Here is a 26,954-nt window from a genome sequence, read left to right on the forward strand (position 1 = left end):
TTTAACTCCATAGCATCATTTATGCATGGATGTTCATTTTCTTCACAAATCCATGTCCTCATGCAAACATCCTTATGGGTTTATCTCGTTTAAAAAGCAAACAACCAAAATTTAAAAATCTATATTGAGAGCAGTATGCACAAAATTACTGAGAAAATACTAAATGTAATTTTGTAGAAGACAGTAAGATATTGGTTCTGGAACTTGTGCCTAAGGGGGTTGCATTTATTGTCACTATCTTGAGATATGCAGAATTGTTCACTTTCTCCAATTTACATTTTCTATCTTATAGAGTTTTAAATTTCCCTGGGTCCCACCAGTCACTCTAATTTAAAGTGTATTAAGTTCTCTTTCAGTGTGATCCTGTGTGGTAAAACCAAAATGCAAACCGAATGATTTATTTCAGTTCTATTGCCCTCCTGATTGACTTGTTTGGATTTCCAATTTTTCTATGCAGAACTCAAATCAGGATAGAGCCTTGAATCTAAGAAAATTCTAAAAGTTTGTAAGGATGGGTGATATGAACTGTGTTAACATTGAAGAATCAAGAAAGTCTTTCTTATTTAAAAATCCTATATAGTTCTACATGTTTCCTTTGTAATAGCATCATGCACTAGTTTTAGTAAAATGGAACTGGGCAGTGGAAGACTCTTCTACTTTTTGATAATTAAGGAATGGCAGGCGTCCTGGAGAACAGTGGCATACAATGTGCCATATATGTAGGGGAAATTACACATGCTATGCTGTCCTCTAGGAGTTTCAAAATTCATGTTAATATATGAAGCTTAGCAGATGTTTGACAACAAATCTTTGTCCTTCTCTCTCTCTCTTTCTCCTCCCTTCCTTCCAATACTTGCATATATCATATCACGAGGGAAACAATTGCTCCACGAAGCTCATTTTGGGAAATGCCAACTTGAGTAAAAGGTTAAGAAAAGCTTTCCCCCTCCTGTATGAGAATTTTGTTTCAATCTTTTTTTTTTCCTTCTCCCCAAATTGCCCTGGTACAGAGTTGTATATTCTAGTTGTGAGCACCTCTGGTTGTGTCATGTGGGACACCACCCCAAGCGGGTCTGATCAGCCATGCCATGTCCACTCCCAGGATCTGAACCAGAGAAACCCTGCCACTGAAGCAGAGGGCGTGAACTTAACCACTCAGCCACAGGGCTGGCCCTTGCTGTATGAGAAATTTATCATTCTTTAACTCTCTCTGTTCTCTGAGCAACGTGATGAAAGTTGGATTATGCACTATGCTACAAGGAACATTTCCTATGGTAAAGAAGACACCAATTGGCAAATTGTGCTTCAACTATGAACACCTTGTAGGAAATCATAGCATTGGGTTTCCCTAGATATGGGGACTCTTGTAACTGGGTATATCTCTTGCAGAGACCTGGGAAGTTATGCCTATAGAGTTATTACAACAGGAGCCACATATATTGGCTCCTATGGGGTATGAGCCTTCTACTGGGGAATTCCCTGTACTCAGTCAAGGTCAACCTTGTTTCCTGACACATGAGTCATTACCTGGAGAGCTGATAATGCAGATCTCAGATGGTTAAGTGAATTGTTGTGAGGATTGCCCCACTGAGGAGGGAGCCTAGAGACAGATGCCCTTGCCAGTGACCTGGAGTTCCTGTCCTGTATCCCTGAGAATAGACAGCTGCCAAAAGTGGCCAATCATAATCTTGGAAGTCCAAGGGTTAGTTAAAATAAGAAGGCCACATCCTGGGTACTTCAGTTGGTCTAAGAACCTGAAAGTCTAACCACTATGGAAAAATGGATTTCAACTCATGTAGCAAAGGATTTTTCAAATAAAATATTTTTCAAAACATTTTAAAATGATTCTTTGATAATTTTATAGACTCTTTCTAGTAATGTGTCCCTGCTCTGTGATCAACACATATCTTTTTACAAAGATTGTGGGCAAGATTGTTTCCTTTTCCTGTCTGTGTCATTTAACCTCCAGTGACCTTTTTTTCTTTCTTGCACTTTTTGCTTCTTTTGGCTACATTCTAGATTCATAAAAATGGCCTATAATAATGAAAAGGTTCATTTCATTATGCTAGAAGATATGCAGAGTCAGTTCTTTAACATATCCCGCTATTTTATGAGTAAATTCAACAGCTATAGCACGAAAAATGAAAATTTACTCGAGATTTATTAGAAAAGAGGCAATTCTAGCTCCTTTATCATAAGTTAGAAAACGGAAACCTTTTCTAAGTGAACTCAGATAGCATGTCAAACAACCTTCAGGAGAGATGTCCCCTAGGTCTGTGGGTGGGAGTAGCAGGAATTTCAAAGCCTAACCTTGAAATGTCACTATCTTATCTCTCCAGAAAATACAGTATTAAACCCTCACCAGCACCTGATTTTGCCTTTTGACAAACTACAGATGTAATTTCAAGTGGTTTTAAGACAAGAAGCTATATACAGAGATTCAAGGGAGACCTTGAGACATGATGTGAATTTTACTAGTTCCTATAAAGAAGATAAATCACATAACAAGATAAAAAAGATTTCATAAAATAACAGTCTGGGTTCAGTGAAATTGTTTCCATTCCACTGGGTACCTTACAGCCTTTTTGACACCCTTGGTTAAGAAAGAGTTGAGTGTGCAAATGTAGAACACTGTTGAAGAAATTATCTGTAATAATGCTCCACATTACCCTCAGTTTTACTAGCAGGCAGCTTGATGATATTAAGTCACTGCACCTCCCCGAAAATAATATTTACTTAACATTTCCGAAGTGGTGTCAGTATTCATGAACAACCATCCACTAGCCACAGAGATGGGTTTTAGATTTCTTGGATTTTGCTCTAGTTTGTGATTTTCCTATTTGTTGCCTAAATTATTCAAGCATGCACATTCAGAAGACCCAACATTTTTGTCTGGCTTCCTAAGCTGACACTCTTTCAGAATTTGCTCATAATAAAACTGTCTGCATGGTTCAGGGGTTAGTAAATTAGTCTTACTATTAAATCCAAACTTCAGATTAGCTTGGGTTTTCTGTATTTGCTCTTCCAAATGAAATGTAAGCACAAGACTCTTCAACTGACTTTGACAACAGAGTTTCTCAAGGAACAGGAAGAAAAGCAAAACTGTAGTACTGATAACATTAATAACTGGGACAATTTTGTATTTATAGCTTTTCCCTACAAGGCATATAAAATATATTTTTACAAGAAAGATCATTTTCTGGATACAACTTCAAGACATCCTAATTCTGCCCTGCATCATGATACTGAAGCATATTGTTATTTCCAAGTGTTTAACATTCTTTCAATTTTATACCAGTCTTTTTGTCATAAGCTATAATATTTCCTAAAAGAATCCCAAACTCTGCAAAAAAATACAAATCTTTGCAATTCCAGCATTAATCTGTTTTCTGTATTCTTTGAAAAGGCTCTAAATCAGTGCTTTTTGTTACTGCTGTTGATTATGCTGATACATTTGTGTTTTTTCCCCAATTCATTGTAATCTATATCAGCACTGTTTCTGAATCTCTGGACAGAAAGAAATTATTATGAATTAATTATTTAACAAAACAGCTAAAAATAATGCCCATTTTACTCTCAATCTGCATATTCTTCACTTTTTGGAATATTAACTCGTGTTTCAAAGTCTTCAGAATAAAAGTAAAATATATGATAATATAATTTGCTAGTATATATCAGTCTTATTCCTGAGATTCCTAAAATGTAGTTTACTGGAAATTATATGACTTATAGTTTTAACTATGTTTCATTGTTTTAACAACCCCAGTCTTAACTATTCAATATATTTTCTTACCAAGTTCTATCCTCATTCCTCAGGATGCTGTTGCTGCTCTGTCTCATCCCACCTTTAGGTTTCCCAGGAATTTGGTGGTGATTTTCAGTTCTTCTCTTCCCTGGTCTTATGCATTTCTCCTTTCTCAGTTTCCATGCTCAGTCAGTGTATTGTTGAACCCAGTGACAGCATAAATCATGGTTTCTCTCCAAGATCTTTTTCTTTTCCTTTGCTCTGGCCCTGAATAAATGGCTTTATCACTTTTTAAGGATTCAAGGAATAACATATCAATCAATCATCAAATATCTACTACATTTTATTATGAGGTCAGCACTTTGCTAGAATTTTGCAAGTACATAATATTTCATCTTACACCTTCTGCTCACGTTTATATCTCTGGGTGCCATTAGTTATTTTTGTATGATACTATAAGTGCCTACATTTCACAGGTTGAGTATGAAAATGCTGTGGAATAGACTTACTGTCAACTCTAAGCATTATAGTCTTCTAAATCTTCTTAGTTTTTCTTTCTATGTGGCAGTCATTGCTATTACATCTGGTCTCTTTTGTTTTCTGGCCATACTCAAGATATTATGCTCTCTCACTTCTACCTTCACGTAAACTTTAGTCTTTGGGCATTTATCATCTTCTGTCTTGAACTTCTAAAACACTTCTGTGTGTGTGTGTGTGTGTGTGTATGAGGAATAGTGGCCCTGAGCTAACACCTGTTGTCAATCTTCCTCTTTTTTTTTCCTCCCTAAAGCTGCAGCACATAGTTGTATAATCTAGCTGTAGGTCATTCTAGTTCTTCTATGTGGGATGCTGCCACAGCATAGCTTGATGAGCAGTGCTAGGTCCATGCCCAGGATCCCAACTGGTGAAACCCCAGGCCACCGAAGCAGAGCATGCGAACTTAATCACTCAGCCATGGGGCCAGATCCTCTAAAACACTTCTTTTCTGACAATGTTGTTTTAGAATTTTATTCTATGTCCAATTATACTCTTCTCATTTTTCCTATGATCCTACTGCTATGATACTTGGAACAGAATTGAAAAAATTAGGCAAAGTATAAATGCATGTGTGTATGTGCATGTATGAGAGAGAGGGAGAGAGACAGACAGAGAGAGGAGGGAGGAAGGAGGGAGAGGGAAGGAGAGAGAGACAAACTGAGTGATAGCATAAGCTGATTGGCCAGTATGAACTGTTCAGCAGAGCCTCAAGATGTGCGTATCTGTAGTTTAGTCAATATTTTTGCATTTATGCATTATATAATTCAATAATTACTTATTGAGTATATCTTATATGTTAGAAATTGTATTTGTCACTCTCTAGGATGAAGATATAAATCCTAACACTGTGTAGTAGTAGGGATCAACTTCATTCATGTGAAAAAGAAGTTTCTAATGTGCTATCGAGCCATGAAAAGACATGGAGGAAACTTAAATACATATTGCTAAGTTGAAGAAGCCAATCTGAAAAGCCTACATACTGTATGATTCCAACCATATGATGTTCTGGAAAAGGCAAAACCATGGAGACAGTAAAAAGATCAGTGATTGCCAGGAGTTGGGGGATGGGGAAAGAAATGAATAGATGGATCACAGGGGATCTTTAGGGCAGTGAGAATACTCCATATGATACTAAATGATTGTAAATGTCATTGTACGTTTGTGCAAACTTGCAGAATATACAACACCAAGAGTGAACAGTAATGTAAACTTTGGACTTTAAGTGGTTATGACATGTCAACATAGGTTCATCATTTGTAACAAATGTACCACTCTGGTGGAGGATGTTGATAATGGAGAGGCTATATATGTATGGAGGCAGGAGGTATTGGGAAATCTCTGTACACTCCCTTCCATTTTGCTGTGAACCTGAAACTTCTCTAAAAAAAAATGAAAAAAGTTTCCAAAGGAATTATTTTAAGCCTCCACATATATTTGATGGAGATATATATATAATTGTGATATATATATAGATACATACAAATAATGTAAAATTTACCATTTTAACTATCTTAAGTATAAAACACAGGGGCACTAATTACGTTCACAATATTATGCATCCATCACCATTATATATATATTTATATATTTTACTTATATATATTTATTATATATTTATATATTTATATTTATATATATTTATATATATTTTATTTATATATATATTATATATTTCCAAAATTTTTACCTTCCCAAACAGAAACTCTGTACACATTAAACAATAATTTCCACTTGTTTTAGTAATAATCTAATTTTTTGTACATCATTAGCTTGATTTCTCTTAGTTTCTTGTCCATGTTTCCTGTTAGCTCTTTGAGTATATTTAAGGCAATTGTTCTAAAAACTTATACTAGTAAGTCTGATATCTGGTCTACCTCAGGGACAGTTTCTGTCAATTTATTGGGTTAAGTAGGAACAATTTGTTTCGTAACTTTGAATTAATTGCACTTTCCTGTTTCTTTGTATTCCTTGTAATTTTTCTGTTAAAAACTGGACTTTCAGGGGCTGGCCTGGTGGTGTAGTGGTTAAGTTTGTGTGCTCCACTTTGGCGGCCTGGGGTTCACAGTTTTGGATCTCATGTGCATACTTAGCACTGCTCTTCAAGCCACACTGTGGTGGCATCCCACATAAAACAGAGGAAGATTGGTAACAGATATTAGCTCAGCGACAATCTTCCTCACAAAATGACAAAAACAAAAAACTGGACTTTTAAATATTACAATGTAGTAACTCTGTTAATTAGGTTTTCTCCCTTCCTTTGGTTTGCTGTATTTTGATCATTGATGACTGTAGTAATCCATTTGTTTAGTGATTATTTTCAAACTGTTTTTTTCAAAGACTGTGTTCCTTATCATGTGTGGTGTCTGAAGCATGTGTTTCTTAGCTTGTGTTCAGCAAGTGTTTTGACAGAGATTTCCAAAAACACCAGGAGGTTAAGAGAGAGAGAAAGTAAGAGAGCAAGCAAGCGAGAGAAACAAAAATCAACCAAACCAAAAAAGCACATACATGAGAAAATAAAAATCACATCACCCAATCTTTTCAGAGAGTCTCTATGTGGGGTTATTCCTTCAACACTTAGGCATTTTGCAACAAGTGTGGGGTCAGCCCAATTTGAAAGCTTAGGGTCTTCTCAGGGCTTGTCTGAGTATGTGCATGGCATTTTAAATTCTCTTGTGCATAGGTCTGTGTGTGTGTTTTTTTGTGTGTGTGTGTGTGAGGAAGATTGGCCCTGAGCTAACATCTGTGCCAATCTTCCTCTATTTTGCTTGTGGGATGCCCCCACAGCATGGCTTGATGAGCAGTCCTAGGTCCATGCCTAGGATCCAAACCTGTGAACCCTGGGCCATCAAAGTGGAGAGCACAAACCTAACTACTACAGCACTGGGCTAGCCCCCAGGTGTGGCTTTGAGTGCCCCAATTTACGAAAGAAACTCCCCACAGCTGTTCCTCCAGGGCTTTAAGTGGCTAATAGACGTCTCATACAGAATTGTTTGCCCCATGCATCTGTGGATGGTTAGTCTGCCTTATAGTGTTTTTGTGCAATGACCATAGCTTTTCTGGACTGAGTGAACTCTAGGTTTGGGGACACAGAAATGAGCACCTTGTGTCCATCCTTCAGGGGGCCCCTAAGCAGGTTAGAACAGACACATACACAATAGTTTGCTGATAAGATCTACTCTGCTCCCTCCAGAACCAAAGACCAAAGTCCCACACGGGGAATGTGGGCTGCCATCTTTGTGTCTGCCACCAAGCTGAGGGAGAGAGTGGGGTGAGGGCAAGTATAAATGTCAGTAAAATTTCTCTCTGTTTTTAAATTGTCTTTTTCTTGGTTGCAGCAAACTGTTGACTGTTTTCCAAAGTTCTGAAAAGTTGGTTCTGACAATTTCTCTTTGTCTGTGGACGTTTTGTGGGGGACAGGAGCTGGGAGCTGGCTGCTTGCCAATCTTCTGACATTGTGCCTTTCACATATATTTTGGATTACATGCAATTTCTCCATCTAAAAAAGCCATTGATGCTTGCAGGGAAAGTTTGCCATGAAAAAAAGATTTATTAAAAATGTATTTTGTCATTAGGAAAGCTTCAAAGTAGTTTTTATACACAAGGAGAAGTCAAGCCCAAGAGAAGGGCCCTGTGTGTTCTGTGTACAAAGAAAACAACCACAGAAACTGCAATGACTCCTGGTACTGCAATGTCTCATGAAGGGATGCAGGTGGCCATATGACAAAAACAAAGTCCTGTATTACTTATTATAACTATCTTCATTATCACATCCTTAAAATATGCTTCTCCTTTCTTGTAGGGCCCTATGTTAGGTCTAGTAATACAGAGCTGAACAAGACAAACTCTTGCTCTTGAGTCATTTTAGTCTTTCTTGGAAAATAATACATCAGTAGTGCTGAATCCTGATTGCACATTAGATTCATCTGGGTTATATTTTTCAAAATACTGAAATACAGATCCTATCCATAGAAAATTAGATTATGATGGGTTGAAAGTTAAGGTGGGCAAAAGTGCTGTAATGTATTTCTCATTCATATAACAGTCCAAAGTTCTGGACCAGCAGTTGGGTCTCCCCACGTGGAGATTCTCGGATCCAGGTTCCTTCTATCCTGGGGCTATGCTACCTCCTAGAATGGTGCTGTCCAAGAGAGCTCTCCACAATGAGGGAAAAAGTCTATATTTATGCTCTCCCATATGATAGCCACTCACCAAATGTGGCACTTTTGTGCTTGAAATATGACTACTGTGACTGAGGAACCAAATTTTTAATACTATTTAAATTTAATTCATATAGCTAAGTAAATTTAGGTAGCCACAAGTGACCAGAAGTTACTATTTCAGATGCATGGACTTAGACTCCTTAACCATCTGCATGGTCAAGGCTAGATTACTACATTCAGGCTTTAGTCAGTCAAAGAGACAGCTTGCTTAGAGGAGGCATGGTGCGTGAATGAACTGAAGTGACAGGTATCACTCCGTTCATGTTCCACTAATTGTGTTGGGCTCACCTAGTAGCAAAGGAGTCTGGGAAGTACATTCCCTGGTTGTTCAGTCACATCCCAACTATAGCAACATGGATGAAGAGCAGGACAGAGCTTGGTATGCAACTAGTAGGCTTTGTCACAGTTGGTCTGGTATAGGGCTCAATGATGACATATATGTTTTTAAAAGCTTCCAAGGTGATTCTAATGTTCAGTTATGGTTGGCAACCAATGGTCTACATAAGAGTATCTAAAGGTACCTCTTATTTAGCAGAACACGCTCTGTTAGACACATCTATATGGAGAGATTAAGTATCAAACTCAAGGTCACATATCAAGTGAGCACTTTGTAAATGTCACACCTGTTAGATAACACACAGCTCATGTTGTCAAATCAAATGCACTAATAATGTTAATAATTCAAGCAAATAGAGAGCACAGACGTAGTAAGGAGAGTCTGGGATTCCAGAGCCTCTCCTACTACTGCTCTTTTCTTAAATTTTTTTTTCAGAACTATATCCTGCTCTGGTTCAGATTGACATATGAGGCCTCTAAGGGATATGTGCATTCACATCACTTACACATAAGACATTTTAAGTTATGAAGTACCTTCAGATAGCTGCATAGCTAAAATTATATTCAGATATATTCAAAGAGTTACATTTTCCAGGGAGCTGTGTTTCATAAATTCTGAGTTCCTTACCATAAGCAGTTCTACACAACCAGGTACATGCTGATGAAAACATCCCATGGATAAGGACTCTCCTACTAACAAACACTGTTAATTTATTTGTTAGGAGATCTGTCATTAGTTTTGTTCCAGGAGATTTGCATAAGTCATCTTCTTTCCTTCCCAGTGGTGCTGCCCCCACCCCCAAAAGGAAAGAATGAATCAGACATTTATTTTCCTTATGCACCTAAAAAGTTTCACATGCTGTCATTCTGCAATTCATTCAAAACGTGGATGGAGCCCTTTCCATGTGCCATGTATTATGTAGTGCTTAAGGCTTTTGATGCCTTACGTTCAAAGCACAGCAGCGTTCAAGCAGCTTTGAGAGTTTGGACAAATGTTCCCCTCTCTAAACCTTTGTTTTTCTGTTAAATTGGGATAATGACACCTACCTCATCGGGTGGTTATAAGGAATTGCACTACCACAAGCCACATAGTGAACTTCTAGCAAGTACTCCATGAGTTTTAACTATTAATTTACCATTGTTATTGTTACTAATTGTAATTTCTTGAGGACAGCTTGCTTTCCTATTTCTCTGTTAGAGATTAATATACCTAAAGAAAAGAAACAGCTTATTTTCTAGATGCTATACTATTTGAAAATTTCCTTCACATACTCTGACCTCCCTACCTCTTATTTTATTTATTCTCCAATTAATTAAAAAAACCTCACAGAATTCTAATCTATATCAATACTGAGAAGACAAAACCAAAAACTTCTGGGTTCTGGGAATACCTACATAACTAAGACATGACTTTTATTTTAAGTGATACATGGTCCTAAATGGGGCGATTGATATTGTCTGATAGTCATGCTACAGAATGGTAGTGCTATGTTTAAGGTTTGTGCAAAGGACTATGAGAGGATAGGTATGGGGAAAAAAGCGTTGTTTTTCCAGGTTGCTTAACTTTACAAAGTAAGTGATATTTGAGTAGGATTCACATTGATGAATACTTTTGCCAGGCAGAGAAATGGGAAAGACCTTTGAGTTCCTGTAGCTCTCAGCAGGGTGACTTGCTCTGCTTATAGTAAGTGCTTAAAATTGTCTTCTGATGATTAGTAGAAGGATTGAAAAATCTCACATATAACAAGCTATTTAACAACTAGGCTGCTAAAACACATGATCCCTAATCAAACTCCCAGAAAAAACCTCTGTGGCACTAGCAAAGCTCTATTTTGGCACTTCTGAATATCCCCTCTCAGCAGTTTCCAAATATGTCTGCCTTAGTTTGGATGCTAAAAGAATGTCACCTCTCAGCTGAACAGATTCTCTGTCACATAGAGCAGAAGACACCTAGTTTACACTTCTAGACTGATAACAAAGAATAACAAATGGTGAGGAAGAATTCTAGAATCAAATATAATGACATTAAAGACTCTGTCTTAGATTCTTTAACTTATTTTCCATGAGCCAAATAACAATACAATTGAGTGATGGTTTCTAGAAGCACATTGGAGTAACAGCTTGGTTGGGGAGTAGTACAGAAAATGACTTAATAAAACTTACCTAAATTGATTTTATTCGAAACTAGAGTTTCAAAAAATCCAAGGATGGGTATTAATAACCTTTATTTTCAAAAGCATCTCTTCTTGGCAAAGGAAAAATCATACCCCCTAGCTTTTGTTGAATTTGGGCTTTTGTTTTATTTCTGTTTTTACCTTTTATGTTTTCCCACCTTGGAGATTTAATACCTATTATTTTAACTATTATCTTAACAATGACAATTAGACACAGACAAACACACACACTGTATATATAGCCTATAATTACTACATCTGTAATTTTTTAATAAGATATGCCTGTACTTCAGCTTTTGGCTAATAAATAGTATGATCATTTCTCTTTAAGTGTTATCAAAGGTAAGATTCTTATTTGGCTTTATAATTAAGAGTACTTGAGTATTAGTTATCCTAACTTCCAACAAGGTTAACCTGAGAACACTGATAATGTTCTTTCTACTAGACTCACAAGTGGTTTGGTTTGGGTGCTGATATTGCTTCCGCTCACGCCCTAAGATGATCAGCTCAGGAATCCCACTGAGTTTGATTCCTGACTCTACCACTTACTACTTTTGGGACTTTGGACATTTCTTTAGCTATGTTGTGTGTTTGTTTTCTATAAAATAGAGACAACTATTATAGGGGTTTTGTGGAGATTAAAATGAGTTAATGAGTCCATAATACTTAATATAGACCCTGGCACCTAGTAAATTCTCAATTAATGTTAGTTTTGTTATTCCTATCATTAGGCTTCTAAGTTCTCTACCATAATTTAAGGAAGTGAGTTATTCAGTGACAATAGGATACCACAACCCATCTTGCCTGCTACTTATTTTAGTCTCCGTTTTCAGTGACACAAGTCAATACCCAAGTGTTCAGTTAGAAGATTTTTAACCTGTACCACTAAGGGCATGTGTGACGGTCGATTTTATGTATCAACTTGGCTAGGCTATGGTGCCTACTTGTTTGGTCGAATATCAATCTAGATGTTCTGTGAAGGTATTTTTCAGATGTGATTAACGTTTAAGTCAGTAGACTTTGAGTAAAATGAATTATTCTCCATAATGTAGGTGGGCCTTGTCCAATCTGTTGAAGCAATTCTATCTCAAGACTGCAACCCCGCCAGAATTTCCGGTTGGCTTGGCTAGCCCTATGCATTTAAGACTTACAACTACAACTTCAACTCTTCCCTGAATTTCCAGCCTACTGACTTGCCCTACAGATTTCAGACTTGCCAGCTCCCACAATCACGATCAAATTCCTTGAAATACATCTCTCCCCACAGAAATGAAGAGAATCATGGTCCAGGCCAGCACTGCCCAACGGAAATATAATGGGAGTCATGTTAAGAAAGTACAAAGAAGCAGGTGAAATTAATTTTAATAACATTTTATTTAACCAAATATATCCAAAATATGATCATTTCAAAGGCAATAATATAAAAAAAGAATTAATGAGATATTTTACATTCTCTTTTTTTCGTACAATGTCTTCAAACCCAGGGTGCATTTTATAGCAGATCTCAATTCGGACTAACCACCTTCCAAGTGCTCAAGGCTACTGTATTGTTGGACCATAGGTCTGGGCTATTACGAGGCAAATTCCATTGTCCCTTATTTTGCATCAAACACTACACCATCTGTATTTAGGTAAAATAAAGCACAAACTTGCTTCAAATTTCCATGTAAAATTACTAATTGTTTGTCCCTTCATGAGTGACAACAAGGGGATGGGGGGACTTGTACTCAAATATTACTGCTGCTTTTGTCACTTCTGAGTTAGTAGGAAAGAGAGCCACATTTTTCTCTCTTTCTTCCTTCCCCTAAATTACATACTGACTTATCAATCTTCTATATCACTTTGCCTAAATAATTGTGTCACTCCTTTTCAAAAATGCTGCAATTAGTATGAAATAGTCAATTAAACTGTAATTTGATTTTGGATTTAACAAGTAGCCTAGAGTATAATTCTTGTGTAATGGCCCCATTTCTGGTCAGATGCTTTCATTTACAAAGAACAGCTATGCAATATCTGTGCCTTCACACATAAGTGACTGTAATCACTGTTGATGGGCATGCTAAAGTTCATCATATGGAAAAGTAATTTTTGAATGTCCTGTTTTAGCAAAGAACTATTTCTGAAGAGTGATGCAATATTAGAACAATGTAGGGATATCAATTAATTAAAAGACCTTCCCCACAGGCCTTGATAACTGAAGCTGGGTAGCTGTAAGTGTCCTCAGTCTGTTTTTGAGCTTTCTTAAGGAACTCAAGTCCACATTCAAAGAAATTTTAAGCACAACATTTCTTAGCCTTATGGATACAAGTGATCTGGGACCAGGATGCCAGTGTGGTAAACACAGTGCTAGGAATTAGCTAGAAAGAGCCAAAGGGGGAACCAATCATTTTCTAATTCATGAGTTCATTTAACACATGTTTTCATAAATATTTACTATGCGTAAGCCAGAATTCTACAAAGAGACAGTAGAAGTTAAAAGAATTTAATGTAATACTGCCTTTGGAACTTGAAGTCACATAAGAGAGAAGAAATTGGCACAAATAATTATAGTGCAAAGCAATATGAGAAATGTGCCAACAAGGATGAAGCCATTCAGAGGAAAGAGAAAACACTGCTTGCTAAAGTAATCAGGAGAGGCCTTAAGGAGGAGGAGGCGGCATGAGAAATGGGTGACTTAAAATGGGCAAAAATTGGAAAATGGAAATTCCACTTTGGTTTGACTACAGGGTTTAACAGGAGGAGTAGGTTTATAAAAGATTAAAACGACAGCATAGGATGGTTGAATACTAGACTAGCAGATTTGATCCCAAATGAAATGGCAGATTTAGGGAACCTAAGGCTCAGAGAAGTTGGGTTGATTTGGAAGGCTTGTTTTGTGCTGTGATGGAAATGGTGATTTGGAAACATTGTATCTAGTAATGGCTTCCATAGTGAAGAAGACTATTGGCAGCAAAATTAGTAAGAGTTTACCAAATGGGCCAAGAATGAAGAATTAGGGACCTGAACTAAGTTAGTAGTTGTGAGATGAAGAGGCTTGTGAAGGAAGATGTGAATGTGTTTCTAGATGACAGCATCAAAGAAGAGGGGGCAACAAAAGTGAATGAGGTTTTAAGCCAGGAGACGGGAATGCTATTAGTAGAAATATTAAAGTCTTCAAAAGAATTAAATTTTAGTGAAATCAGTCCTATATGTTGAGCTTGGGTTGCTCAAAACTACCCTGAGTGAAGGCTGCTGGGCTTAAAAATGGTCCTCCCCACAGATGTCCACATGCTAATCCCTAGAAAGTTATACAATATTCCTGTAAATGTGACCTTAGGGGCCAGCCCCATGGCAGCATGGTTAAGTTCACATGCCCCACTTTGGCCGTCTAGGGTTTCGCTGCTTCGGATCCTGGGCGTGGACATGGCACTGCTCGTCAGGCCATGCTGAGGTGGTGTCCCACATGCCACAACTAGAAGCACCCACAACTAAAACATACAACTATGTACAGGAGGGATTTGGGGAGAAAAATCAGGAAAAAAAAAGATGGCAACAGTTGTCAGCTCAGGTACCAATCTTTAAAAAAAAAAAAAAGATTTGCAGAAATTACTAAGTTAAAATCTTGAGATCTCGAGATAGGGAGCTTATCCTGGATGGTCAGGGTGGGCCCTTATGTGTCCTTGTATGAGAGAGGCAGAGGGAGATGGGACATACACAGAAGAGAGAAGGCGGTGAGACTATCTCAGCAGAGAGAGAGATTAAGCATCCTAAGCTGTGGGCCAAAGTTGGAGGAAGGACCGTGAGCTCAGCTGCAGGTGGCCACATAAGGAATGCAGCTCCAGATGCTGGGAAAGGCAAGGAGATGGATCCTCCCATAGCGTCTCTGGAGGGAGTTTTGGCCCAATGAACTGATTTCAGACTTCTGGCCTCCGGAACCATAAGCGAACAAACTTGTGGGTTTTGAGCCACCAGTCTTGTGGTAATTTGTTACAGCAGCCACAGGAAACTAATAAAGAAGACATTCCCAGAATGTGGGAGGGGACAGTGCAGAGATGAAAGAGAGGAGGAGCAGAGGAGGGGGCGAGCTTTAAGAGTTGTTCACATCAGGGGTCAGCAGGAGGAAGAGGGGCCTAGCAAACAACACCAGAAGCAGCTGGTGAAGACCCAGGTAGGTAGGTGAGATTTTCATAAAGGAGATTATCAAGGTTTAAAAACGAGAAAGCAGAACAACAACAACAAAACACCTTTAAAGAATTTCAGAGGTGGAGATTGTAGCAGAGTGGAAATGCTCATGGACACTCCTAGAGAGAATTAACAAGATACACCCTTGAAATAGCAAAGGCTAATGAGAGCATCCCTGTTGTTGGAGAATGAGAACTGAAGTATTACCAGTACTGCCCGTGTTTCAGAAAGAGCCTCAAAGGGCTACAGTGCAACTTGTTCTTTTTTTTGGAAGATTAGCCCTGAGCTAACATCCACCACCAATCCTCTTTTTGCTGAGGAAGATTAGTCCTGAGCTAACATCTGTGCCCATCTTCCTCTACTTTATATGTGGGACGCCTACCACAGCATAGCGTGACAAGTGATGTGTAGGTCCACACCTAGGATCTGAACCGGTGAACCCCAGGCCGCCAAAGTATAACGCGTGAACGCAACCGCTAGGCCACCTGGCCAGCCCCCAAACTTGTTCTTTTTAGCTATAAAATATCAAGACATCTGATACAAACACACTAAAAACACAAATTTTTAAAATTCAAAGTGAACTTTTAAGTAAAATTCATGCTTTTCAGGAATCAAATTCTAGTGAATTTGAGCCCAATTTTAGGGCTTTTAAAGTTGGATTTGGCAAGTAAAACCTTCAGTAAGCTTAAATATTTTTCCTCATTTCTTTCCTGATTCTTCCAGATTAAATTTTGTGAAACATTTTTTTTAATTTTTAATTTTTCTTTTTATTTCAGAACATGTAATAGACAACTTTACATCTACCTGGCGGTGATTCCAAAACATCACTTGTTTTGAACTAGGAATTTATTTTTTTGCACAGAAATATTACCATAAATGATGGGTGGGGCACCCAGGCTAGCACCCTCATATCTCAGTATATATATAATAAGACAAATAGTTGATGTTTGTCCCAAAGTTGGGGCCCCTGTGAGCCTTGAGCTCACCTGAGCCCCAAGCCTAAATCTCGCTCGATCCTTGATGAAAATCTCACACTGTCTGAGCACTAAGCTTTGTCCCTCCTAAACCCTTGAGGACAAAGGGGCTGACTCAGGGCCATGCAAAACTCGCATTGCAACAAAGTAGAGTGCTAAAAGATGGAATCTTATTAAAAAGGCAAAAGCATATGTAGCAAATACTTGGGGACTCACTGCAGCTCTGGCTACAGTAATTTTATCACTAACCAGGGGCAGGCTGCAGGACAACTCGACAGAGGATGGGGGCAAGGAGGTAGTGACCATTGGATATGGTGTTCACAGTCCAGGGTACATATGAAGTGCCTTCTGTATTTTTCTTCAGAGAAAGTCTTATGGTGCTTGTCTTCAAGCTCCAACTGAGATTTGGGCTCAGATATAGTCTAAGAAGGGAAACAAAGGAAAAGAACAAGGGATTCTACCAGACAGAATAACATTGGTCTTTATCGAAGTAGCCAGTGTTTCAGGCCAGGTGGTGATGTTAACGTGAGAAGGGAAATGTTGGTGCCAGTTGTTCTCCTCCATCTCCAACTGCATCCTTTTTTCACTCTGCTCTCCCTGCTGTCTGACTGGGGAGGCTGGGCCCTGCCCCGCACCCATCCAGGCTTTCTTCCCAGTTGGTGACTGGGAAGCGTAGGCAGGAGAAGAGAGGGCAAGAGAGGAGGAGGCTCCTTCCTCCTCATCGCTCTCTGCGTGGACTAAGTGTCTGCCAGCAGCTACATCTTTCCTTGATTCAACTTTTGCTGAGCAGCCCTGACTCCATGCTCCAGCTCCCACTGTGATATAGTAATGCCATTTCCTCCCACTGTGGCTACAGCTCAAGGGATGGTAACTGCTGGTCTCTGGGCACCCCAACATCCTTGTTTCTTCCTTGAATATGCTCACACTTCCATATCTAGTATCTAGTAGTTTCATTAGCATCTCTTCATTTGAACCATTCGGGTGGAATATGTTTCCTGTTGGGGCACTCATAATCTAATGGTTCAAGGATGGTATTGACCGTCTTCAGTCCTCCTCCAGCTCATCAAAGAGAGGCCTGGAAGTGCCACACCTTTCCTTAACCCCCAACTCCTAAATGGAAGAAATTGCTTTATGCCTAAGAAATGTTACTCTGAGCCAGGTAGTTAAGGAATAGAGAGAAAGGGAATAAGCTGGAAAGGTAGAGAAGAGAAGTGCTGGCTTGGAGTTACATTATTTATAAAGCAAAATAGTGTCAGTGTGCTAGAGGTTGGTGGGAAAAGAAAGTTTTTTAGGATTGCTGTAAACTCTGAAGCTAGATACTCTTCATGGATTTTTTGAAAATTATATGTGGGTCTTCACTTATTTTGATTGTTGATCTGTTTCTTTCTTTTTATTTAATTGAGATGTAATTGACATATAACATTGTATTAGTTTCAGGTGTACACCATGATGATTGTATATTTACATACATTGTACAATGCTCACCACAGTAAGTCTAGTTAACATCTGTCACTATACATAGTTACAAATATTTTTCTTCTGATGAGAACTTTTAAGATCTATTCTTTTACAAACTTTCAAAAACACAATACAGTACTATTAACTACAGTCACCATGCGGTACATTACATTGCTGTGACATTTATCTTATGACTGGAATTTTGTATCTTTTGACCACCTTCACCCATTTCCCCAGTATGGAAGTTCCTCAAAAAATTAAAAATGGGACTACCATATGATCCAGCAATTCCTTTTCTGGGTATTTATCTGAAGGAAATAAAAACACTAACTCAAAAATATATTTGCGCCCCCATGTTCATTTCAGCACTATTTACAAAAGCCAAGAAACAGAAGCAACTTAAATGTCCATTGATAGATGAATGGATAAAGAAAAAATCTATATATAAATACAACGGAATATTTTTCAGCCATAAACAAGAAAGAAATCTTGTCACTTGCTACAACATGGATGGACCTTGAGGGTATTATATTAAGTGAAATAAGTCAGACAGAGAAAGACAAATATTGTAGGATCTCTTTCTTTGTCTAAAATATTTTCTCGATTAAATCATAAAGGTTCTGGATGTGGAAGGGTTTCATTTTTTGGATAGTGACATCTTTCTCCTTATAGAAGTGAGGCTTTTTCTGAACAAAATTAGATTTCTCAAAGGCCCCTCTCCTCATTCAACTCCCCCTGAAGAAACGATTCTACTTTGCAGCTATAGCAACTTACGCTTCCTTATCACAGCTGTTTCTGAAGGCATTGGGTGGTGGTAAGCAGATCTGTTTTCCAGTGCAGTTCATGGACTTTAGATACCAAGCTTGCACTACCTATTTAGCAAGGATACCATGACAGGCAGCTGACAAAAACTGAGGGAATTCACATTATTAGGCATCTCTTCCAGCATCACCTTGGGTTTGATTTCAGGCTCATCCGTCACTCGATGCTTTTTCATTGCTCGATTTTTGACATCCATCAGGAAGGATCTTATTCATTCACCCTCTTAGACAGTTATTCCCTAAGCTTTCACCATTATGGACTCATTCTTCTAGGACTCTGAATGGCATCCTACAAATATCGACATCTGATGACTAAGCATTTTTTGCTACTCCTTGGTGCTTTTTTGTCCTTTTTGAGTTTTTTTTTTTTTGCATGCATGCATTTCTCTTACTGCTGTTCAATTTGTGTTACAAGCACAACTTCAGAGCTGAAAATACCATCTACTAACATATTCATCTATCCCTCTCAGTTATCCTCAGAAAAGAATGAGTCTCAGATTATTTAAATGATTTTCCCCTAGGTAAGACAGCTAATTATTGAAAAATCCAATGCTAGAATCTAGTCTTCCTATGTCTCAGGCCAAGACAAAAACACTTTACTGAGCTAAGATATTTTTTCATTTCTTTCAGTGTTTGATTTATTGTGCCTGCATTTATTCCTTTAACAATAGAAATAACAACAAGACAAAATCAGGGTATTAAATTTCTGGGAGTTTGTTTTGTACTCAGAACATATACTTTGATCTCTTTATTTCCTATGAACTGTATTTAGAGTAAAAATAAACAGGTTGCTACACTTTGTCTCACTCATCTCGAGTAGAAGTCAGAGATCAAGTAAGTGATGGTTTTGGAAAGCAGAACTGACAGGATATCTTAAATATGTACAGAGAGTTTTGGTAAACAAGTCAGTCTTTAGAAATATATTGTGCAGCTATGAGAGGGGTAGCTCAGCTCAATAAGTGCAGAAGACTTCTGTTATTGGTGATGTAAATAGGGGAGGTTTGCTATGGTTCTATCTTCTAGAAACTTAGAGTATAAAAAAAATCCCCCAAATGCTTATTATATCAATTTGGTATGCAAAAGGGCAAAAAAGAACACACACACACATGGCCTAAAACATGTAATAAATGTGAATAAATATACATGAGGGATGATAATTTATTTCTTAAAGAAAGTAAGCTGTTCTATTTAAATGACATCATAAAGAGAGATTAAAGACAAAGATGAAATATTTAATGTATCTGTAGTTAATATATCTATATTTAATATACCTGTAGATATATCATGCGTATGTACATAGAGATATAAATATAGACCCATAATCATTGGCATCTTCTTTTTGACCTTGTTTTGACCTAGACCCGAACACTAATCATTCTGCAATTCATCCTGCCTGATCAGAGCATCAGGAGTCAGGTTCAAATCCCTATGTTTTGCTCTTATCTGGAGATGGCACCAAGCTAACATCCAAGTACCTACCTGGATTTTTTTCATAAGGTCTTAATAAATAATAGAAATATTGGATAGGTTTCTGCCAGTACAACTATTCACTAGTACACCATTATCTGAGAGTAATTCTATTCAAAATGCAGGCAATGGCAGGAACTCCAAAGGACCAAGCCCTGGTATTAATTCCACACATTTTTGTCACATCCTGCTCAATCCTTAAAAACTGTCCATTTGCAAGGCTGCCTCTATGTTGTACTTGTGCAATCACTTCTTTTACCCTCTCCAGATCCACCCTCCATCCTCCTAGCCCTCCATTTTACTCTGGAAAGCTCACTGGGTGGATGACATCACTGGGCTCCCTTGTCAACCAGTTTTTAGTTGATTCAACCATTTTCGAGTCAGCAGAAGATCAGAGGGAAAGGAGAGCGAGCCTGGGAGACATTAGGTCCATTCGCGCAGGGTTGCCTTCGGCTGATGAGTCCTTCAATGAAGGTCACTGCCCCTCTCAAGATGGCCCTCTCTACAAATTCTCTCCATATGTTCACATGCTTTCCAGTAACTGCTCCCTCCTCTGAGCCCTTTAAGACTAGGGGGTGGTTAAATTTCCATGGTTACCTGTTTCAAGCTGCTGTACGGCTTCTTAAGCTAGACCTACATCCTGTTCACACCATTGTAAATAGTGCCTTATAAAACTTGAATTGTCCTGCTATGGTCCTGACTAATACATCTCTCTTTAATGATTGTAGCCCTCAGACAAAAAGTCATCGTTTCCCTTATTTTGTAGTTTTGACAAATCCTCAGGAAGTTTGGAGGAACTGTTTATGCTGGATGGTTTTAGATAAGAAGTTGTGAATGCTTTTTCTGTTGTTACGTTCTGCTGGTGGAGAAATAACTCTGTAGATGACCACTATGGAGACATCACTATTGTCCACTGTCACTCTAGACATGTGAGGGCAGAAAAGTGGGGATCCAAATTTAGAAAGTACTAAATCTTGTGCAAAAAAGGTGAAGTGAGTAGATACAGGTAAACAAACATTAAGGATATGTTTCAATTTTCTTCAGGTCTTTAGCTGGTTCAAAAGTTTAAAGGCAATTCTTTAGAATTCACTCCATTAATAAGTCAATAGGACTATCTGCTTGACAAATGTGGAGTGACATCTTGAATAATGAGAAACTTATAAAAGCTGACTGGTCCATCTCTTTTGCCAATGTGCTCAAGGGTGTTCTCAGAAGTCTGCATGATCCTTTCATTTTGGCTATTTGCTTGGAGGAGATGGGGCAGGATGGTGAAGGGACTTAGCCACAGATTCCTTAAAATAAGATACGGTAGATAAAGGTCCATTGTTTGAAATAATGAAGGTTGATGACTTGTTTATTTCAATTAACTGGTACAAAACCATGATTGTTGCCACTGAATTTTAAGATGGACTTGGTGATTCTTAAAGAGGAGTCTATCAAAGTTGGGGATGTTTATCCCCTGAAAGAATTCTGAAAAAAATCAATATGGAGTATTGAGTAAATTTTCTTGATTATTTGTTGAAAGAAATGATGATAGATTATGCCAGTTACCTGGGTAGATAGCACAATTTCTGATATGCTTTTTAATTCTGGAATTAATTTTAGTCCACCTAAAATTGTTATTATCCAGATAATTCATGGAAAGAATTTTGTGAAGGATCAGTATCAGCCTGATTGTATGATAACTACTTTCTAAAATAATAGCACTTTAAAAATAAAATATAACATGGTTTGTGGTTGACTTTTGAATGGCTTGAACATGAGGTACTTTTTTCACAAACAATATAAGATACGTAAGTGTGAAAATTCATACTATATATATATATATGAAAATCCAAACAATTTAATTTGATTATCTGAAGAAGCAGATCAAGGAGTTCTTCTAAATGAAAATTTTTGGTGTGGGATTTGCAGAGGCAAACAGCACCATGCATCAGTCTTTCATATTGTTCGTCTTGACTCAAAGGGAAATTTTGATTTTGCCACCAAACATAAGAATCCAGCTTTTCCCATGGAGTGATAGAGTTAAAGTTATTGGCTAATTCAAAGAAAGGAGATCTCCCAAATACACACAACCACTACGTATGATTACATCAAGATTGTAAATGTGATTGTGGAAACCTTCAGCTCTCTTATTAAAGAAAGAGGTCATTTGCGGGGTGTGTGCATGTGAACATTGCAGTAGTATATCCGAATGTGCAAGGCTTTGGAGCCACACATAACTGTTCAAACGTTTTCCATTAGATACCAGCTATGTGACTTGGATGATTTGCTTTGCACCCATAACTTTTCTGCATCTCATATATCAAAAGAGATAATTACAGATTCAGTGTTAAATGAGAGAACGTCAGTGAACTTCATTCAGAACAAAGGAAATACCATGGATTCCCCACTTAAGCACTGGATCAGAAACCAAATCAGCTGTAGGTAAAGGGATGTTTCTAGCCTGCAGTTCTTTATTCATTATTGGAATCACTTCCTGACAACCGGCGCCATTTACTTCCTTGCCTAGTTGATATGTTTAATCTATGGATGCTGGTTATGTGAGACTCATCTGACCATAAAGATACTTAGTAAAATTTAGATACTTTAGTGCTGATGGTTAGAAAGATACACTGTGCTAAGAACTCATGTCAATGCAATAGAAGGAGACCCCTCAGACAGTTACCGCTGGATTTAAATAGCTAAGATGGAGGAAAGATCACCTTCTTTTTCTTTCCCTTCTTCTCCTCCTATCTCTGCTCTTTGTCCCCCTCTCCTCCTTCTTTTATTTAGAATGTTCACTTGGAGACAGGGAGATTTTATGTCTTCTATGGAAACCATGGCAACCCCTCCCTGCCCCCAAATTTCTGTTTTGATTGTGACATTCTGTCTAGAAGCACTATATAGACTAATGATTCTCCTCCTCTCCCTCCTGCTCCTCTTCCTCCTTCTTTTACAAAGCAATCCTCCTCCTTTTTTTTTGCCTGGAGGTTAATATCATATTTTGCATTTTAGAGGAGGGGGATATAAGTACTGTCTCAGTACTGTTATGACAAGAGTTTGGGCCTTGAGGACCCACTGAAATGGACTTGGGGATCCTTCAAGAAGACTATGGACCACACTTTGAGAACCCCTGGCCTAGGGCCATGATTTCTGCCTTCTTCATAGCATTCTTTTTTCTTTAGAACTTTATAGACAGTTCTCCAATGTTTTCTGGCACTGTTTCTTTGCAGACAAATTTTGCCTGTATTCATCTTTTTCTACACCTCTTGTATTCATTTTTTCTACACCTCAGACTTCCGGTTGCCTCCTTATTGATTTATTTTTGCATTAATCTACATAAAAACTTATTTCATTGTTCTTGACATTCAGTCACTTAGACAGGATATTTAAGTGACTGAGAAATTTTAGCTATTATGTATTTAAATATTTTTATGTTCTGAGTGTTGGCTTCTCTTCAGGGAAATTACCATGTACAAGTTTGGCCACCTTTGCTGTCCATTTCTATTATTTTTTCTCTAATTGCAATAATAACGGTCTTTTTTCCACTCCATCTACCATGATTATCTGAAGACTTTCTCTATATCAGAAATGTAATTCTTCAGCCATGGCTATTGTGTTCCTTGCTCTTCTAATTTATTTATTAGTTCTATATTTATGTCATTTGCATCCTCAATTTGAACTGTTAGTTTTGAAATCTTCCCTTTTGTGTGATTGTGGGTTTTATCACATCTGTCTTTGAGATTACACTTTTTTTAATTATATTCGAAATTAATCTCTTCTGTGGTAAATTACTGGTGGTAAATTTGATGTGTATTCTTTGATTACACTTTCTCTAGAGAGGTTTCTTTATCTGTCTTTTGTGTCCTAAGTTCTGTTGTTTCCTTTTCTCTCCCCCTCCCTCCCCTTTCCTTCCTTCCTTCTTTCGTAACTGTAGTGCTTTTGCATAGTTGCTATTGGTTCTTTTTATCTTCTAGCTCATTATTAATGTCTTTTCAGATATTATATTCACTTTGATATGTACAGGGGTGGTGACTTCTCTTCAGACCCTGTCTAAGGCTCGTTTTTCCTGCTTTCTGCACGATGACTTGAAGATTGTGTACTTGGGCTCTCTCCGCTCCTCTGTAGCCAGGTAGGGCGGAGTCCAGGAGAGCTCAACTGGGCTGCATGCACCTTTGTTCTTGGTCCTGGGCCCTTCTACTCTTGAATTTGGTAATTTCTCTCTGACAGGGTTAATTCCACTAGTGAGAGGTGATTCTATTCCCATGAGGGAATAATTCTGGCCTTCAAATGATTCTCATGTTCAGTATGAGGCACTGAAAATGACTAGCCTTGCTGGGTTTTAATTCCTATATCTTTGCTGATACACTGATGAGATTAGAGAAACCTCTATTTTCAAAGATTTTGCCTGATATTTACCTGTAATCCCACTCACTGCTTTACTCCAGCTCTCTCTGGTTTGAGGGATATTCGTTCAGTTTCTCAGAATTTTTCTCGTGTCAGTTTTTTTCCTCGTCCTGCTTCTGGGAGGAGGGTGGGAGGGGGTGGGGACATTCTAAGCTATCCAGATCATGCTGAGATCTTTTGTGCCTTTTTTTGGTTGAAACTGTTAAAACTGAGAGTATGAGGTTATGTCTAATTTCTTTGCTTGTTGCCGCTAATGAATTTTTGTTTTTTATTGACACCTTTACTGTTTTACTTTCTTCCCTTTTGCTATTGTTCACCACATTAAACATTAAAGAGAAATAATTTGGAAGTCCAGGTTTACTCCATCATGATATTTGCCTATTAGTCTTCCGTAGGGCTGCCTCACTTGGTTCAGCTCTCTAGGTATATGCAGCTGGTTCCAGGACAGTTTCCTGCATGAGATGCCCAGGAATTTTTAGCCATTTTCAAGTACAGCAGTTGGTTACTTTCTAGGTTTAGAGCGACCTGTTTCAATACCTGTGTACAAATAGAATTGCACTGGCTCCTTGTTTAAAATTGTCTCTTATTTGACAAATACCTTGTAAATCTCTGTACAACTTCTTTCTGTTGGATTGATCAACTGATATAAACATCTAGAACTGTGATTACAAGTGCGATGAAATAGCTCGTACTTCATGAGGCTTTGTGATTCCTCCATGTTGTAAAATATTAAGCCTTTTCTATCAAGGATCCGTATGCAAAATCAATTCCAGGATGGGTCATGTTGGTCTAATAATCCTGAAGGCTATAGACTCAAGAACTTTGATAGTGTCTCAGCAGAGATGTTATGTGAGGCCTCAACCTTGTTACATTCAGGGCCTTTTTTATGAAAAATAATATTACAGTATATATTTAAAAATAGGTACAAGGCATTGGAAGTAGCCCCTGTAACTGAGCAACCTTGAAACTTAAACTTCATTAACTTCTTCATAAATTTGCCTGGAATCTCATGAAAACATTCTCCCAAGCAGACTCAGGCCCAAGCACGTCTCCAGACATCACTTGCAAAGGGTGACACTGTTTGAGCAGACTTGTACCAGTCATGTGAGGGCTCTGAAATTAATTGGATTGCCCTGCACTCCAATTCTGTAGTGTCTGTGCAGAACAAGCTTCAGCCTTCCCATGGCCTCATTTAGTCTTTATTACTTGGCTTCTTCTCTGATCTCTTATCTAACTCTGGGTTTGGAGCTCTATCTTGACTCAATTTACTTGGCTGGGATCTAGACATTGTACTTGGCTTTTGCATCTCCAAATCTTTTATGAGCTGGACTTTTCTCCTCTCACTTTATATGGGAAACACTAGCCTGGACCATGATATTGACATTGAACATGACCACCTTGTAGAAGTTATTACCATAATCTCTTGTTATACATCAGATCTTAACCCTCTGGATATAGATACTGGCTCAGAGTAAGAGTCGTACTTTGTCTTGCCTTTTTTGCACAGTGTGCGATGGGCTTTAGGCTTGAAGTCAAGTACTATTGTTGAAATTGTATCCCTAGGTAGAACTCTACCTATTTCATACTTCTTAGCCTTCTCTACTAGCCCACTATGGTTATGCATGCCTCGAGATAAAGCCCATAGATTAATGGCCAGCAGATCCATCTGCACACTATGACCAACAGTGAACTTCTATATAAATATTGCAGTATTTTGACATTTCTTATCCTGGGACTTCTGAATATCATAACAACTCTTGTGTTTTCCTTCCATGTATAATCAGGAATACTTAATGCCAGATGATAAGAAAAGCGTTGACATTTCTGAGTTGTATTATGATGAATTTGAGATTGACACTTTTTTTCAAGGTATTCTTCATCTTATGGAATCTGAAGAGCACAGAACTGGTGTAACCCTCCAAAGAAGAGTAGGAGTTGACTTGTTTAAATCAATCTGTAAATACAGAGAGGATACAGATTTCCATGCTCGCAAAAACTCTCTACCCACCAGTTATGGAGGGTAGTTATATTAAAATCCACTTGTTTCATTTATATGAAGTACAATCACACAAACTTTTACATTAGAAATTTTGGTCCCAAGAACAAAGAAGACATGTTGAGTTTCTCAGTCAAGTTTTTCAGTCTGTGGTGAGGCATTAGAGAGCCGGGTGATAATGTGTCCTTTTCATTCTCAGGACTAATGCATCCTATGGGTACAGTATAATGGGCCATTTAAAAAGACCAGAAGTGTCCAAGAAAACTCAGAGGGAATGCACAGGAGTGGTGACAGAGCTCCTTCCTTTAGAGAGCTCTCTAGCCAGGTAAAGGAATTTGCCTTTGCAAATATTCAGAGATCTTTTGGCCATGCAATGAAAACTGCCTCATGAATCTTTGTCCTCCCCTTTGTAGATTAAAATATACACACCAGGATACAATTTGAATAATATCTACCAATAATTTGCTTTTTGGCAGCTCTGTTTTACACTCTTTTAAAGAAGACTGGCAAAAATACAAATCAGTAATGAGAAAATATGGAAACAAAAGTACCTCATCCAGAACTAACAGAGTAAGTCACTTAAGGGAACATTAAGTCCTAATTGTAGAAATAATACACATTAATCACCCCTCTGGTGCCATCAGAGGATGAGTTTGCTGATGGGCATTCTATGGCC

The sequence above is a fragment of the Equus caballus genome, chromosome 15, assembly GCF_041296265.1.
Source record: "Equus caballus isolate H_3958 breed thoroughbred chromosome 15, TB-T2T, whole genome shotgun sequence".
NCBI classification, from domain to species: domain Eukaryota; kingdom Metazoa; phylum Chordata; class Mammalia; order Perissodactyla; family Equidae; genus Equus; species Equus caballus.